Below are 19032 nucleotides of genomic sequence, written 5' to 3' on the forward strand. Positions count from 1 at the left end.
GCCCATATGATCTATTCCACTATCCCAAACATGAATACTTTTTACTAGCAATTAATATATTGCCAGTGTTAACGTCAGTTTCGGTTTCATTGAAACACCAGAATAAAATTATATTGCACATATTTTTATTGAGCTAAGTGAGGCAAGTCCTCATTCTCATTGCGTTTGGTGCAGTAGGACCCTATGTTTCATGAATATCATTGTGCCAGGCTCTCACTTTTCACCACCCTCAGTATATCAGGACATCTTTTTTAATGCCCTAAGGTCAGCAGGAGAATACATTTTTCTGCTACTCTTTGTAAATTAAGTACTCCGTTGTAAAACATGTTTGTTTTGCTGAAGCTGTTTTCTTGGTGGCGGACAAGGATTGCAGCATAGTTTTGTATAGTATATCGATGCATTTACCTTGCACTCATACACTCCTACTCATTCAGCAGTAAAGTCCGTAGCTGCAGTGAATTAAATTATGGTGGTAGTCCTATTAAGCTCATTTATAACAAGCAAAACTTTATTGATGTGGTTAATTGTATTGCAGCACGTTTTGCTGATCAATGTTTGTTTTCAAAGCTTTGTTGCAGCAATGAGTTTAGCTTTGTTGTGTTGCTTATGTGTCATTTACAAAAACCCTGTTGTCTGTCCCCAATACTACTTCTGAGTGGTTTAGGACAGGCGGGCCTTAGAGTATAGCAAGACCACAATGTGTCAGTAAAAGGTTGCAAGACTTGCAAGCCTGGGGTTGTGTATAGTATGACATAGAATTCAGTTAACAATGAATATGCAGTCCCCCAGTGGCCAACATCCTCCACAACACTTCACCATACATATACAGCTCCTCTGTTTACTTCTCTTTCCTATTTCCTTTTTAGTATCATGTTTCAATAACATCAACGTATCAGAATACCTTCATTTTTTTGTCTTGGGAGCATGAAAGACTGGATGGCTAACAGCTTTCCATTGAAGGTCCTCTTCCTTGGACCTAAAAGCTAGCTGGTCATTCAGAATCTCATGCCTTCTTTCTCTTCACAGTACCTCCAAGAGTTACTACTAAGATCTGAGCCACTCTGTTTCACTCAGATCGGACTATGACACTCAATGTAGGACTGTTGATCACCACCTTCAATCAAAGAGGCCAAGACTTGGTCCTATTACAACCAATCTTGGTAGTAATGACAGCCATTGATTGACATATTGGCTAATGCAACAGTATTTATATTGGTCCCTCTGTGGAAGCTATACAACAACCAAAGCAGGCTCTAAATGTTAGTTTAGTTTATCATTGGGTTTGAAAAATGGCCCACACTGGGTTCTTCTTTTGATCACTGTCTCCCGAGAATCACCTCCAAACTAGATTTAGTCTTCAAATGTTCACAAGGTCTGATTCACACAGCTGGTTTGCCAAATCACAAGAAAACACTTTGAGAATAGTGTATTGTATAATCATAGTCTAGTAGTTAATAGTAAGGCTTATAAAGTTTTGAAACGCTTTCTCAGATGTAAATGACCCGATTTCATAAAAGAGACCCTGTTTCTAAAAAAGACAAAAGAGCCGTAGCAAAGTGATGGCAGTATTCAATGCATGAGTCTGATTAAGCTCAGACACAGCAGACTGAGGACAGAGTCAGCCCTCTATCAAGCTTTACTGCATGTATAAGTAACTTAAAGCCAGGACTTGGGAAAAAGAGTTAACCAATCATCATGCTTCACCAAACTTGCAACGGACTCTACCCCAAGACGGCTGAGACAGAGCTATTAAAATAATTGGTTTACTCTCACCAGTTACTGACTTGCCTACTGCCAATGGTCCTAGTGCTGAAGGCCGGTTGAGTATGCAAAGTCAGTCAGGGAGGTATGTAGAACAGGATGGAGAGTTTAGGGAGCATTATTATATTTCTATGCTAATTTACACTGGTAGGAAGGGACATGCATTATCCATGCAGCAATATTACAACAGTAGCATAGGCTTGCATCTGCAGTGCAGTGTTGAATGGAGGTGCTGTCTACTGGCTCTTTTGAGAGGGAAAGAAATAGGGGTTATTTATTTATTTATTGACATTTGTAGAGCACAGCGAATACACGTGGGCGTCTCGGCGCTAATTAAGGGATGGGTTCCCTTGCTAACCATAATATTGTTCAACTTCAACAGTAGAGCCTGCAGTGGGGTTGCAGTTTATTCATCATTTTCTTGCAGTACCTTGCAGAATTCACTGATAGTTCAGTAACTGTAAAGGCTGGTAGGCAACAATCTTTTTAAACAATGTAGGTCTCAAACAGACATATGGACCAGTTACGGTTGATATAACAGTAATGGAGAGCAGTATTCAACGTGATTGTTGTGTTAATGGTGCCTACAATTTCTCACACTTCTCCATTATAATATATCCAATACCCTTACGGGTTCAAAGAAAGATCTATTTACAGAGATTTCACAAAAGGTCTGTAACCAGGACGGGTGGCCCCCGCCCCCTGTGCCCCGGAGTAAGCCCGTAACCTGTGACCCCTCCCTCTTGTTTCCTCAGGTGTCAGCGGCCCCTACATTGAACAGGCATGAGGAGAGGTATAGCTGTGACGATGAAGAGATGGGCCTCTGGCCCTTTAAGTGGCCTGGTGGGAGTATAGTGGAGGAGGAGTCAGGACACGCCTTAAGAGACGACCGCCCGCAGGACCAGGTGTGTCTTTACACCGGAGGAGCGGTCAGTGAGTGGAGAGGAGAGGCGTGGAGCAAGAGCGTGGATGAGGAGGTGAGAGGAGAAGCGGAGAGGGAGGCGAGAGCGGTATTCGTGGAGTAGGCAGGAGGAGCTTTGGAGGAGGCGAGAACCGGAACGAAGCATTGGACGGAGGACTCCCCGGCAGCAGAGAAGACTCCAGGACGCCGCGGGACAGGAATCCTGAGGAGAGCAGAGGGGTCAACGGAGCCAGGAGGCCAACGGACAAACGTATCGCCCAGCCGCTCCCCTGGAGGGGCGTGGCTAACCGAGGTGCGTGACCGGATAGCGGGTTGGGTTCAGTACAAGGGTAGAGGTGTCCCGTAACCCCTAGATAAATCCCCTGGCACACGTCCTGCACTGCACTACTACTTCCCCGAGCACTAAGGTTGTCCTCACCACCCTTTCCCTGAGTCTGTCTGTTATTCTCGCCTGTACCTGATATTCCCTCTCTTGTGTCTCCCCCTTCGGCGGAGCCTGGGTCACCACGGAGCCCGAGGAGAGGAGGAGGAGGAGGAGGAGCCCGACCCGAAGACGAGAGGAAGGCGTGCTACGAAAGTCTCGGCGGGAAAGAAGCCGGTCACCGAGAAGAGCCAACTCCAGGAAAACTTGCATAGACCGTTTGTTTAGCCAAATAAAACCTGGTTTGAACATCACCAAGACTCGTCTCCTGCCTTTCCCCACCCCGCCGGTAACAAGGTCATTCTGAGGTGAGGAAACAAATTCAATTAAAGTATTAATATTATGAGGGGTCAAACAAGGTAAATGCAATACAGGTCACAAATTAGATGCGTTTAGATACCAATGAGAAAAGGTCTCCTTCAATATGGAAACATTCTCCTCATCAGTGGATCATGGAAACAAATACAATATACACACAAACACTTCTGAAGTCAAATCAGAAGGAAAGACCAACCCATCTAAGCAGTTGGTCAATAAAGAGCAGCACAATCTGTGTCGCAGATGTGTGCCATGTAAATTCTAATGACATTATATTATAAAAGATTAAAACAAAAAAAACTGAAACGGACATAGGAAACACACCCTTACTTATAAGCATTATTTGAGTACCTGGGATAGTGAGAAAGCATACTCTGAATACTGGCAGCCTAAGTGAAGCTGAAGCTACATTCTCCAAGCTTTCTCAATTACATGACACCCCAGGGAGTTGGGTCTCATCTTAGTTGAAAAGAATAAAATGCCATGACACCAGCCCTGTAAACAACTTCTCTTCTCAGGTGGAAAAAAGGCCTTAGAAGTCGCAACTCTATAAATTTTTCTCCTCAGAAGCAATCTGTCACTGACGCAGTAAGTCTACCTAAAACTCTCTGTGTCACATTATCCACACTCAGCACTATGTTAAGGAAGCACCAAAAGTCTTTTCTCTTCTGATTTTTCCTGAGCTACTTTCTTACTTCTTTATAAACTATAGATCGGGCTAGTTCCTATTTTTAATACACCTGCACTGCTTTCATCCGCTTAAGGGACCACCGTTCCAATCTAATCTGTTATTAGAGTCAATCTCCTTGTTCCCTAGTTTGGTTTTGATATGAATTGTTTGAGTTCTATGGAATGCACCTTATTACCATTATATATAAGTGGGATATATAAATGATAAAATTATGATGATAATAAGTGTGTCACCCTTAAAATTAGAGTTTTTCCAATCAAAGGTATTTCTGGTACTACTAGTTATTTACGCCATACTTTCCAGACAGATATGTGAGAACGTGTTTTCTAGCCTTATCGGACGGTACGAAATACCTCAAAACCAGAAATCACTTTAATAAAAGTACAATATGGAATTATCACTTTCAGAAGGTCATATCGGAGTTGAGAATACTCATTGCTTTTCAAAGAACACCATGCTGCCACAGAGTGGTATCTAAGGAAAAATATCAAAATCCCTTCCTTTTGTGCTACTTTGGGCCAACAGTAATGCTTGCATCACTGACTGTCTGGGGCACTTCCATGTTTCCCTCATCATTCTTGACAACACATATATTAACATCTTTGGGCTTACAGTGTGAAGGATCATTCGGGTTAGCAGAACTATAGAGTGTGTAACAGATTATAATTCCATATATTTTAGCTGAGCCAAGAAAATACAAGTTTACTTCTTGGGCATCAACTTAACTCCAGCTCAGCTGCCCTTGGGGTAGAGTCAGTCATCCTTCAGGCTTCACCACACCACTTTATTTTACATGGCAATTTCAGTGGAGAGGGAGTGGTCATACAGGCTCTTCCCCCTGAAGCTAGGTTCAAGGGCAGTATTTGAAGGCACTGGGAAATGTATAAAACCTAGGCATTTTCTTCTTCGTGAGGACATCTTTGCTGATTTACAACATAAAAAAACAACCAAAGCTTGTCTGACTTGTCAAAAAAGACATACCAATTTTAGCACATTTTGTTTGTAACATACTCAGATTTTGGGGGTCATTAGGATCGCGGACGGACTTGAGTCCGTCCGCGACCCCAGAGCATGAGGGAACGTCCGCATGGGCTGCGGCGTTCCCTCTGTGCAGATTAGGATGTGACCGCCAGGGTGGCGGTCACATCCTCTATTTTTAACATTGCTGCGGGTGGAGCTTCAAGCTGCACCCGCAGCAATGTTAAAAATGCATGCACAGCATTTGCGTGCACAAAGCGGCAGGCACCGCGCGGTGCCTGCTGCATTGTGCACGCAAATGCAGGGGGGTACCATAGGTACCCCCCATGTGCATCCCCCACCCCCCACTACACCTAGGGGGCCCGCAATGGGCCCCTGCAGTGCAGTTACACATGCTTTTCCACGGCGGAAAAGCCGCTGCGGAAAAGCATGTTTCCATGCACATCCTAATCTGGCTGAAGGTGTCTAAGAGACACCTTCACCATTTTAGTGCTTTTCCGCCGCGGTTGTAAGCCAGCCGCGGCGGAAAAGCTGCGGACCTAAACCATGACCCACCAGCCATCCTAATGTGGCGGTGGGTCCTGGTGGGTCCGCAGAGGATTTTCCGCATCCTCCGGGCCGGCGGTGGCTTCCGCCGGCCCGGAGGATGCGGAAAATCCTCCATCCTAATGACCCCCTTAATTGGGCCCTAATATCTCCAGCTACATAAATTACTCAATTGGCAACCTGGTACTGAGGTCAAGCACTGCAGCTACTTCCACAACAATTAAAGATTCTTGACTAACACTGCCCACTTAATTTGAAGTCTGAAAGCGAGCCCAAATTTCCTTGATATTTGGTAAAAAAAATACTTTGAAGGAATGCATTCATAAGGAAATCAAGACGAATTTGAATGTAACTGGGATGGCGAAGTGAGCTAAAGAACGATGATGCATTTAACCCAGACGTGAGTCCCCTGCTTACTTTGCAACTGGATTCAAACTAGCCTGACTGATGAGGGGTGTTACCACGAAACCTATCCCTGGATGCTTGTTTCTGGTGCAGGGAAGACCTGGCTTGGCAGGTCGAGCTAGACTGTTCCCATGAGGCACAGGATCAAGACTCATTTGCATATAGCTGTGTCTAAACTGGGGTGAAGAAGTGAGCTAAAGAATGATGATGGGTTCAACCCAGATCTGTGACTGGGGGTGAGTGTTTGAATAGTTTCAGCGCTCCTTCCATCATCTCTTTGTGTTTGCTTCATAAGGAACGCACCAGGATAAAACGATATTGCACTTGTCATTCATTTCAAAAGTCTTTATTTCGATAAAAATCATAAAAGACACATTAACAGGACAATTTACATTTATGGCTGATTAAAACAAATCCAGCAGCAAATAGCATCCAAAAAGCAGTAAGACGTTACATAAAGTCAATCTCCATCGTTAAAAATATAAATAATTAATTAATAAAATAGTGGTGGATTTTATGACCAGTTTAAATAGAATACAACTTTTCAATTTATTAAAAAATTCAAATTATTTAAAAACACAGAAATAATTCCAACTCTGTATTGCTCTAAGACAGTAAAGTGACAAGTGCAATTTTATGTGATTAGATAAATAAACACAACACATCAATATGTGCAAAGACCTCGGGCTCGTGTGATCCACATCCAGTGGAGAAATTGTGCAACAGCTATAACCACAGGCTGTGAGTTATTTGTTTTTAAAATCCTCAGTGCCTCACAACCTGTTTGTATACCTAGCTGGAGGCAAATGGGTCTCAACCATGTCCTTCTTGGTACTTTATATTCGGGGCAAACGAGTAGTATGTGGCCAATACTTTCCCTTTCGGAGGGACAAAAAGGGACAAGTGGCACCGGAACCACTGCGCCAATTAGCAGTGTAGCTGTTAATGGGTAAAGTAGCAATCCTAAACTGATGGTATCTTTTCCTATCTCTGGGAACAGTTATATAGTCCCAATAGCCCTCTAAGGCTGCTGTATGCTTGATGTCTAAAAAAGCAGCGGTCAGGGAAGGGCCACTACAGCGACCAAACCTTTTCTGGGCTACCAGACTCCAATAAAGTTCTCTAAGCCGATTTCTCGGTGGGAAGACATTGGCCTCAGGACCTTGCCAGAGAGTTAATAACCCCATTGCTTTATATGTTACCCCAACCTCCCTCATCCATGAAATCTTATGAGCCCTGTCTGCATTTCGTACATCCATAAATGCCCGAGCATACTGGGAGAGTTCTGGGGTAACCCACAGTCTTCTCCAGTAGGCTATCGTTCTGTAGCGAGCCATGTCCTCCAAATGCAGGCAGCCTAGGTCATAAAAAATAGGTGTCAGGGGGGTTGACGCCGGGAGACCTGTAATTCCCCGTAGGAATTTATTTTGTGCTATCGTTAGACAACTGAGGTTACTAAACCCCCACAATTCTGCCCCATAGAGAACAGCTGAGCCAATCTTCGCATCATAAATCTTAAGAACTGGACTAACCGGCCTAGTGTGGGAGAGATAGAATTCCTTCGTTAAGGCCCCTGCCAATTGTGCGTGTTTTATGGCCAATTGATTAGTATGGTGTTTCCAATCCATTTTGGAAGCCAGGGTGATACCCAAGTATGAGAAAACCTCTGTCTGCTCGAGCTGTACCCCACTCACGAGTGCCCTGCCTCTAACTTGCTTAGATTTAAGTAGGACCATAAACTTGGTTTTATTAACGTTTAGAACAAGTCCATGGTCTTTGCAAAATAATTCAAAAGCATCTATGGCCTTTTGTAAGCCCTGCTGGGTTTTTGAAATTAAAAGGGTGTCGTCGGCGAACATCAACAGGGGGATCAGCTTCCCATCCAACTTGGGGGCATCAGTTGGTTGGTTTTCAAAATAGCTGATCACCCTGTTGATGTACAACGAAAAGAGGGTTGGTGCCAAAACGCACCCTTGGCGCACACCCCTGGCGATTGGGAATTTTTCTGTAACGCTCCCCTGTTGATTCCAGCGGACTTGGGCATAATTACCCTCGTGTAACTTAATTAAAAAGGAGAGAATTTTCAAGGGCATACCCTGTTCTGAAAAGACAGTCCACATTTTATGACGGGGCACCAAGTCGAACGCTGATTTTAAATCAATAAAAGCAGCGTACAGTGTACCACCCCCCCAGTACCACCATCCGCCAATAAATTAAAACAAATCTAAATACTTGATCGATCGTACTAGTGTGAGTACGAAAACTAGCCTGGAGCGGAGAGAGTACCTCTTCCTCCTTAATCCATGCTTGTATCCTCTGAAGGACAAGCCTAGCTACTGCCTTTTGAATACAGTCATTTAAACTGATAGGCCTGTAATTTCCCGGGTCTGAGCGATCCCCTTTCTTATGTATGGGAATTATCACAGCGCCCTTCCAGGTTTCGGGTATGGGTGAACCCTTTGCGATACTGTTTATTAGCGCTAATATGTAAGATGCCCAGACCTCCTTGTCATGCATGAATAGGTCAGCAGGGATTGAGTCCAAACCAGGTGCCCTGCCTTTGGGGATGTTATCCAACACCTTTCTAACTTCAATTCTAGTGAAGCATAGGGGGATGATATCTTGCTCGATGGTGATGGGAGCCTCGCTAATACCCAGCAGCCCAAAAGGTGCAAACTGGGTGGCATAATGGGAAACCCATAGGTTCGGGGGAACATGATTTGTTGGTTCAGCCCTTTTGAACACCCTACCCCACCTGACCATATCCCAAACGGTACACATAGAACATTCTTTGCTAGCTCCCAGCAGCTCATTGCATGCTCGTTTGGCATCATATTGCGTTTTCTTGTATAATTCTGTAGCGCTCTTAATGTTTTCTCTATCTTTTGATTTAACAGCTTCCGCTAGACCTTTATATGCGGCACTACAGGACTTGCCATACCACTGTTCTTCTTTTCTAACAGGCCTTTTCTGTTTGTTTAAAATCTTCTTTAAAAAATCGCTGCTCAGCTGTCTAAAAAATTTGGAATGGATGAGATTGACATTAGACTCAACTTCCTGCTTGGTGGAACAATTCTGAATTTCCTTTGTGGCCTGAATAGTCAGCTCTTTCATAGCAACTATATTCTCTTCTATCGCCACGCAGTCGGCCCATTTAATTCGCCTAGAATCATTAGAAAGGACTATTTTCACACAGCCTAACGGGATATCCTGAATTTTAGACTTAAATAACAAGAAGGACATTAGTAACGGGTCATGATCACTCTCGACCCTCTGTTCAATCTTCATATCCTTAATATGTTGCCAGTACTCCTTGTTAGTAAGGATGTAATCAATACGGCTCCTTGAGGTGACATTATTGAAAGTAAACGCTCCCTGACTATCAGAGGCAGTGCGTCCATTAGTTGCGTGCAGCCCATGCCCTACACAGAGGGTTTTAAGCTGAAGCGCAGCCTCCGTCCACTTTTTAATTGGCACCAGTGACAGCGAGGGGATGTTCCAAACAGTGTCTTCTTCTGTTGTCAGGTCGATGTCATTCCTATCCAACGGTTCGAAGCAACATTTCAGGTCCCCTCCTACAATAATATTTCCTTGACTACGATAGCTCTCAAGAAGAGCATCTAGTTGATCAATAGTATGGGAGGATTTGCCCCCCGGTTGTCCCCGTGAGTAAATGTTAAAATGTACAGGTCATTAAAATCTACGCTAGAAACATGAATCAAGAGGATATCATTGCTTTTAGTGTCCAATTGATGGATAATATATCTACTGTCCTGCTTAACCCATGTTGTTAGGCCCCCCCTTAGGTCTACCTTTTAAACTTGGGATAGCTGGGATAAAGAAATTAAGATATCCAACTCTATACTCTGGTTCTAGCAACCAGGTTTCTTGTAACAGGATAAAATCCATTAAATCCATGAAAGTCAACCAATCTGAAGAATGTATCTTACTTCGAACCCCAGCAACATTCCACGAGATCAGTGATGTGAGAGGTGTAACTGATTCCTTGTTTTGTAGGCCCACTGTTCCATTCTCAACTATCCCACTAGTGTCCCTTACTTTACTACAGTTGTCCGACTGGATTCGGTTAGCAGTGACCCCTAGGGTAGTTTCTGACTCATCTTGTGCACGTAGGGAAACCTTTACTACAGGATTGCGTAATCTGCCAGATTGACCTGCGATACCATTACAAGCCAAAATATCTCCCGTCGGTTTCCTACTTTCCTTTAAGGGAAGTCAATCATTATCATTCAGGGAGCTACTTGTCATATCATACATCTTTATCCCCAACTATCAAAATACTCAACAATCAAAATCTTAGACAACAAACATGCTAAGGCATCTATGACCAGAAGAAAGAATATCATGGACAAGTCTGCCTATTTACCAGCTGGATATTCAACCTCTGTGAAATAACACCCATGATTCTGACCCTGGCAACAGGACTGCAATCTGCTGGATCAATACTCGTCCTAAGCCAATTTTGCACATCTCCATATAGCACCAAGCAAACGTGTTAAGAGCTTTTGAGGATCAGACGTGGCAATAGTCAAACTGTCATCACACACTCTGAATAATCTATGGATGTTGGCTAAGAAGAGTGTTTCTATGAGGGATAGACCTAATGTGGTTCCTTTGAATTACCTTGGCTACAATCTCGGATAGCCTTTCAGCTATCCCTTTACTGATGACTTTTACATCCATATAGTCATTGATAGAGCCCAGGACTAATCATAATCCAGATGTAAATGTAAATGTATGTAAATGTATTTGAGCTTATATAGCGCACAGCTACCCGCAGTGGGTTTCCCGGCGCTTGCTTAGGGAACCCGTCCTGGTATTCCCCTGTGAGATAACCCCGGCAGGGTATCCACAAGGTGAAAGCCAGGCATCCCGCCGCGAGGGGCCGTTGTGGAGATTAAGCAAGCTATTGCCCAGAGTCGCAGAGTGTCAACCCGTGAGTCGAGAAGGCACCAGAGCGAGAATTATCGAGTCCGTGGAATTTTTAGCCCAAGACCCGCCGAGGCGGGAAATTGAACCCTGGTCCTGTGCCGATCTCAGCTTCCGGGTCTGCCTCCTCTAACCCCTGAGCCACACTTCTCCACTGCAGATGTGATTTGGAGCACAGGTGCGGTTCTCAGCCAGCTACTGTATAGCTGTAGCATATGTTTAGCAACTCATACCCCTGAAGAGGTTCCAAATTGCTCTGTATGGTGAAGACAGTGATAGTTGACGGAGTATGAATTTTATCAGTGGTATACGTGGTAGGAATTTCAGTGTTGTGCATGAGATGCGGAGGAGTGCTCCAGTCATGTTGCAGCAAACTTGGGGTGGAGTAGAAATGTAAGAGCGGTCGTTGTATTTGCCTTTCTTTAGCAACTTTGAATATGAAGTTAATCCATGGTTTGTAAAGTGTGGGCTTAGAGGGTGACCTTTCCCTCTGAGGTCTGCAGGATGAGCTTGTGGTGGAGCTTTAACATGGAGTGAAAAAGATAGATGTAAATGAGACTGAGTTGTGTTTGTGTACACAAACCATTTTCAGGCAGTTGAGCAAGAAGCTATACAAATGCTGTTGTTTCATTGGTAAGGTGCAGCTTTGTAGACTGGAATAAGTGTGAAGCATTGGATACGGTGAGGGTGATCCAACGGTAAAACAGCAATCTTGTAGCTGCAGCTGTGCATCAAGGGCAGCAGAGGACTGTAATATGGAAATGTTTGGGGGTTGCTTAAAAGTACTGGCCTCCTCTAAGATGACAAAGATGAAAGAGTTGTCTGTTTGGGATCAGCCTCATCTTTATGGCTAATAAAATACATAAGGAAGTACCACTAATGCCCATTTTTCTAATGGAAGGCTGGTCGGGACTGGATTCAGCGTAGAATGTAATGATTTATGTGGATGTATGTTCTTGACTTTAGTTGGAGTAATCATGGTCTGATTCTGTGGGCAAAACTCAAAGCCTTGAATGAACAATGAGCAAAGGACACAGCCTTGACTAAACTGCTTCTGGCCAGGGGTAATCAATAGCAGGCTTGAGGTGTTGGTGCAATGTTGTAAAAAATGCTTAGATGCAGGAGTTGTCTTGCAACCACAATATAGATTCTCTCCAGTCTTTACAGAAGATAGAGAAGGGGCCCAAGATAGACACTATTGATATAATATGGGTAGATTATGACCAAATCATTGATGTCCTGAACACGGTCAAGGAAGCCTTGATTGGGGAAAATGGAGGAATAGAAAAGTTAAAAGGGGGAGAGAAGAGGCAGGCGATGCCACAGGAACTGACAAGGTAACATGGTTTCCTCTTGAATAAAAACTGCATAAGCAATCATTACACAGGCAAGAGACTTTCTCCCTGGAGGGAATATCACATGAACGAAATCAACCAAAAGACAAATCATCCAAACACCCACCATTATTTATGAAAGTTCTGGATCCACTCAGGGAGGTCATAGGTTAGTTCATAGGAAGTCAAAACTTTTTAGGAAACTACCAAGTCTGATAATACGTGTCCATGAGGTCCACCCGAGTGGGGTGAGGTACGACCAATTGGAAGGTGGAGTTTCCCAAAAAACACATTCTTGTGATTGCCAAGACTTTATATAATTGTAATTGGGGTGTGCTTTGCTGACCTTCTTTTTAGATACTTTCAACTGCAGCTCGTTTCGATCTGCCATTACCACTTCTTGGAAATAAGTGGTACTGGTTGCTAGAGCACCTCCGCTGTACTTACAGCAATTTTTACTCCAGTGTGCCCTTACTATATGGACATCTCACACCTATTCATGTTTTGATGTGCGGTCATTCCCTATTAGGGAACACTACTACCAAATTGCCCTTGTGTCTTTCCAAAAACAGCACTTATATTGTGATCTGTGGGAGCGGAAGACTTGCAACACACTGGAAGCGGCATGTTTTCTAGAGCCCAACAATTATAATGAGTCTACGGGGACTCATTAAAATATGACCAGGAAATGTTTGCAAATGTATACTTAACTATCACTGGAAAGGGCATCTAGGTAACCAAATATACTATGTATTGAACAAGATCAGAAATTCACAGCATTCAGGACTATCCATTCTATGCATGCAGAACCCCAAGATCAATACCCCTCATCTAACACAACAATAATCAATGCAGAAGGAACGTCTCTTTTAATACTAACATCTTATTTAAAAAGTAGCAAATGTACTTACTGTCACAGCGGTCCATTAGCAGTTCAGGAATTCATTGTGAATTCCACATTACAGCCATGCAAAATCATGTTAGTAAGCAAAAGTAGAAAGAGTACATTTGTGCTCAAATGTGGAAGAAGTTACATCACCAGAAGATGCAGTTTCAAAACCACCAAGTGTAACTGTAGTCTATGAGGACCATCCATCAACTTTATTTACATTGAAAAGCAAACTGTCTCAACAGTTAATGGAAACTGGAGAGATGACACCATGGAAGGATCTTCATACCACAAGTGTGTACACGTCTGCTGAGGTTTTGCTATGGAATACCAGGCAACCCTATAGAAAAGTCTTCATCCCACAAGTAAACACAAGTCTATTGGAGTGTTATCCTGGAGTACCTGAAAGTCGCACAGTGGAATGCTTAGCTTCTTAAACTGGTGAGTACCAGTGATCTGATGGTGTTCCTGGAGCAGGAGAGGTTGAGCACCTGGAGGAGGTTTGGTGTTGGAGGAGGAGTAGTTTGCTTATTATGAGGGTCATGGGGCAGGTGCTAAGAGGCTCAAACAGGGACATCACCACAGGAAGTCCTCCATAACCTCTCTTGGTGGCCTGAATAGACACCAAGAAGAGAGATGTTAAGTATAAAAAAGGAAGGCCTGGTTTTATAACCCTGCCAGAGTTACGCCCATGAGGTGAAGCAATAAAACAAACTACTAATCCTACTAAGTCGGATGAAGGGAGATATAGTTGGAACTCAAGAATAAAATAACTGCATAAAAACACAAAATAGATTTATTTTACGAATGGAGGCGGAGCTGCTGTAAATAAATCTCACATTTGAATTTGGATATTTTGTATTTGGAATTAAATTGATTTTACGCTGGGACTATGTTGTGGCCCTTTGTTTCCTGAGAAAGGACTCATCTCAAATCACTGCTGGGGAATGCCTTTGGCATGTCCACTACTCGTCCCCCTACAACCTGCTAGTGCATAAGAGCATTGCCCATAAAATCTTCACCTTGATTGTGCTCTGAGCACAGTTTCAGCATTTAAATACATTTGGAAGAATGGAGTACTAATGTCAGCAGATAGACTTTTTTCGTAAAGATTATGCAGCAAAGAAAGAATGGTGTGATTCACTAGCAATAACTAGCCTCATAATCAATAATTGCAGTTAAAAGGCTTATATTGCCTGCTCTACAAACAGAGGTCCTTTTATTTGATAAATATGTGTTTATTTAAAGAAGGCCTATGGGTCCACTTTAAGGAAACTGAACAATTGTACGGAGCTTCAATGATGCCGCTGAAAATGCTTATGTGATATAAGAAGTCAACAGTGATGTCATCAATGATGTTATCTTTGATGGGTGCAACTTTTAGTGTTTTTTAGGTTCTGGATCATATCTAGAATATCACTTCAGGAAAATGTGTATGGTGCTATTAACACTTTGTGATCTTAGCAAACAAGTACAACTTCCCTTTTAAAACATATATTTTATTTATTTATTTGGTTTTTAATGTATCTTTGCCTCCCCCATACAAAAAACACTAATTGGAGATTGCCTATGGCTGTGCCTTGAACATAGCCCTGCCTTCCCCACTGAATGTTGCAAACAGTTTGTGTCCATGCAATCATGCTTCGGTGACAGGGTAATACCTTAAGTATAACCCTGTACTCGGTCTCCCTGACTCTAAGGTAAGCAGTAATCAGAGGAAGGGGTCCCAGTAAGGTAGGACAAGAATTAAGAATAGTAAAAATATAAATCACACAGAAAATGAATCTATCCGCATTGTTTTATTCACAATGGGAATGCATAATGAATATACAAGAGTTAGTACATCAAATACGTAGTTTAGGCAGTGCCCTAAGAAAGGGAAGTGAGGGTGGGGGTTTGTGATCGTGTGAGGACGAAGTGCAGGAGAAGAAAAATGATTTAAAGGTGACAGTACAATCAACCAATAAAAATCTTCAAGTTGACAAAGTTACACAATATGTACAAAACACATGACTTATTAGTCAGTTTTCAAAATAGAGCATACTTCACATTGTTCAATTCATGAAACATTCGGGCATGAAGTTGACATACAAAAGCACGTGGTTGTCGACGTTTCGACCCTTAAGAAGTACGCAGGTTTTAGTGATGTCCTTGCAGTAGGGTCTTCATCAGGACAGGAAAACGGGGCAAACAACCTAGTCAATATGTAAATAATTAAATTAGACTTGGGAAAAATATCCCTGAATTAATCAAAACAGAAAATAGCACACGAACCCCTTGACGGGATGGGTATAGGGTCGAAAGGCAAGAGCCTCAAACATAATTACAGAAACTAAGTATTATCTGCGATTAGTGCTATAATCATACAATTTCAGGTTAATATTAAAGAGATAAATTACCAATACATTAATAATTCAGTGGTAAGAGAGAGCCGCTGGATAAAAACCAGCCCTACAACGGTGCACATGGCCAGGGAAAGCAATGCGAAAGCTGCAATATCGCTGAGAAGCGTTAACGTCGGTCATGGTAAAGACAACCACTTGACCCAAGGCGCTGGTACCTTGTCTTGTGGTATTTTGACATAGGTCTGAGTGGTGAACGGGGGAATCGAGTAAGTTACTAGGAAAATAGACTCACCATTCTTTTATGTGCGCAAAGCATTCATCACTCAGAGTTCAGTGGCAGTCAGAGGTCAGATAGACCGGCGATTGTGTTAAATCTGCCGAGATGGATTAAAAAGGAAGGGGGCCGTTACCCATGGTCACATAAACCGAATTGCACAAAGATTGCTCGTGACCAAGTTAGACTAAACTGCACAAGGCAGGAGGGAAAACTCACCGGTTAGTATCGTTAAACAACGCGTTCAGCGTACGGTAATCCCAACAATGGAGCCTTCAATAATGAAGTAATCACAGGGAATCTGACGAACTGACGATAGTATTGAATCTATCGGGATTAATAAAAGAGGCCGTTACCAGGGGTCACATCAATGTAATTGCACACAAGGGACTAGTGGCAAGGTTATACTGAGCTGCATAAGGCAGGGGGGAGACTCACCGATGAATAATGTTGAAAACGCGGTAACCATGCAGTAATCCCAACGTCAAGGCGTTCAAGCGAGAAGTGATCTCCAAAAATCTAGAGGGCGAGATAAAGTGAAAACATGAGTTGGCGTAACTCAAGGATAATGATTGAGGTGGCGAGCTGGTCTCTAACTCTGAGAGTGGGGAGGGAAAGCACTTACCCGATGCGGAGTGAATCTCGCTCTCAGTAACGCTCGGGTTCGTAATGGTGAGCCAAGCTTCCGGGTTGGCTAAGTTGCCATGGGGATGGAACCACGTGGTGCAGAGCACCCGTGTAGAGAGAATAGAAGGACTTAGTCTGTTGCCAGGTTACCGTAAACATAGGCATTCAGACTTGTGCTGGGACGCGATCGGATGTCAATAGGGATGGATGAATATATCATACTGAGTTGTTAAGTGTTATCCTAATTGTGTGAGCTGGGGGGTCCGAGTAGTCATATATAAAATATACTCCAATATTTTGACGTATTGCTATTGATTGGCCTCATCAGTGCGCAGTTCAAAGAGATGGGGTTAACTACCCCCCTCGGGGTAGTGAAAACTTACATGACCTTAAATTGAAAATTCACAGTGCATATCTATTACTTCAACACAGTGGGGTGGCGTACCTCTCGCATGAGGGTAAAGGCCACACATAAATGATCATGATTGTCATACACAACAGAACAGAGCTTATTCGTCAATATTGTTCTTCTGTTCGTGTCCAATATATGTATCAAAATAAGCTAAACAAGTTAGTAGTTTTGCGAAGGCGTGACTATTCAAGATGGAGGACATGAATAGAAACATTCACACAAGTGTTGTAAATTTGCATAAGGGTGGCGTACCTCTCACACGAGGGTAAAGGCCACTCATTAATACGGTACATGATTTGTTTACAAGACATATGAAAGCAAGAAAGAACCAATATATCAGCAGGTGCATTCAAACGGCGTTACTATGGGCATGGCGTACCTCTAACACAAGGGTAAAGGCCGTGCTTGGAATAGATCCGTTTGAAATCAGGACAGAGTAGCTAGTTGGGAGAAAGAGCTATCGTGCTCATTAAGACCTGTCTCTATGGAATCAAAAAAGAACATCCATTTGAGCTCTCGTGTGTTTAAAATGTTTGCGATGATGCAAGAGCAAAGAAAAGGGCTTGGTTTTACCCTCGTGAGGAACTACTTTCCCCAAAGTCTGATAAGGATCCACAAGACAATAGGATCGTATGCGTCACAACTTTTAATACTAAGAGCAACAAAATCAGACGCATAATTAATCATCATTGGAAATTAATATCGGATGACATTGAGCAATCTGCGACACCCCTACACGCTTTCAAGAAAGCCAGAAGCGTCAAAGATCATGTGGTCCGGTCCTTTCTAGCAACTCCTGAAGAGTCTACTATCACCAGTCTATGGAATCTGACTCCGGTGGTAGGTCATTCTAGATGCGGCAATTGTAAAGCCTGTGACAGTACCATTCAAACCAAAGAGTTTGAACATCGCCAACACAAGATTCGCCTGAAGACTCACACTAATTGTAATTCCTCTGACATCATTTACGCAATCGTATGTCCGTGCCAAATGATATACATAGGCCAAACACAACAAAAGGCGAAGGTAAGAATTCTCCAACATATGAGCAGAATCAGATGCCAAGTGCAAGGTGCACCAATGGTGGAACATTTTACAGTGGCAGCACTTCCACCAGAAAGCCTGAAATGGGTAGTAATTGAGAAAGCTATACTTGGTCCTCGGGGTGGGAACATCGCAAACATTTTAAACACACAAGAGCTCAAATGGATGTTCTTTTTTGATTCCATAGAGACAGGTCTTAATGAGCACGATAGCTCTTTCTCCCAACTAGCTACTCTGTCCTGATTTCAAACGGATCTATTCCAAGCACGGCCTTTACCCTTGTGTTAGAGGTACGCCATGCCCATAGTAACGCCGTTTGAATGCACCTGCTGATATATTGGTTCTTTCTTGCTTTCATATGTCTTGTAAACAAATCATGTACCGTATTAATGAGTGGCCTTTACCCTCGTGTGAGAGGTACGCCACCCTTATGCAAATTTACGACACTTGTGTGAATGTTTCTATTCATGTCCTCCATCTTGAATAGTCACGCCTTCGCAAAACTACTAACTTGTTTAGCTTACTTTGATACATATATTGGACACGAACAGAAGAACAATATTGACAAATAAGCTCTGTTCTGTTGTGTATGACAATCATGATCATTTATGTGTGGCCTTTACCCTCCTGCGAGAGGTACACCACCCCACTGTGTTGAAGTAATAGATATGCACTGTGAATTTTCAATTTAAGGTCATGTAAGTTTTCACTACCCCGAGGGGGGTAGTTAACCCCATCTCTTTGAACTGCGCACTGATGAGGCCAATCAATAGCAATACGTCAAAATATTGGAGTATATTTTATATATGACTACTCGGACCCCCCAGCTCACACAATTAGGATAACACTTAACAACTCAGTATGATATATTCATCCATCCCTATTGACATCCGATCGCGTCCCAGCACAAGTCTGAATGCCTATGTTTACGGTAACCTGGCAACAGACTAAGTCCTTCTATTCTCTCTACACGGGTGCTCTGCACCACGTGGTTCCATCCCCATGGCAACTTAGCCAACCCGGAAGCTTGGCTCACCATTACGAACCCGAGCGTTACTGAGAGCGAGATTCACTCCGCATCGGGTAAGTGCTTTCCCTCCCCACTCTCAGAGTTA

The 19032-nt window shown here is 43.1% G+C and overlaps 1 protein-coding gene across 2 annotated transcripts in view; it reads right to left on the minus strand.

Annotated features, from left to right (window-relative positions):
• The window catches only part of VIPAS39 (VPS33B interacting protein, apical-basolateral polarity regulator, spe-39 homolog), a 309783-nt gene that overhangs the window by 235622 nt on the left and 55129 nt on the right, over positions 1-19032 (minus strand). The window lies entirely within an intron of this gene.

Source organism: Lissotriton vulgaris, chromosome 9 (genome assembly GCF_964263255.1).
Source record: "Lissotriton vulgaris chromosome 9, aLisVul1.2, whole genome shotgun sequence".
NCBI classification, from domain to species: Eukaryota; Metazoa; Chordata; class Amphibia; order Caudata; family Salamandridae; genus Lissotriton; species Lissotriton vulgaris.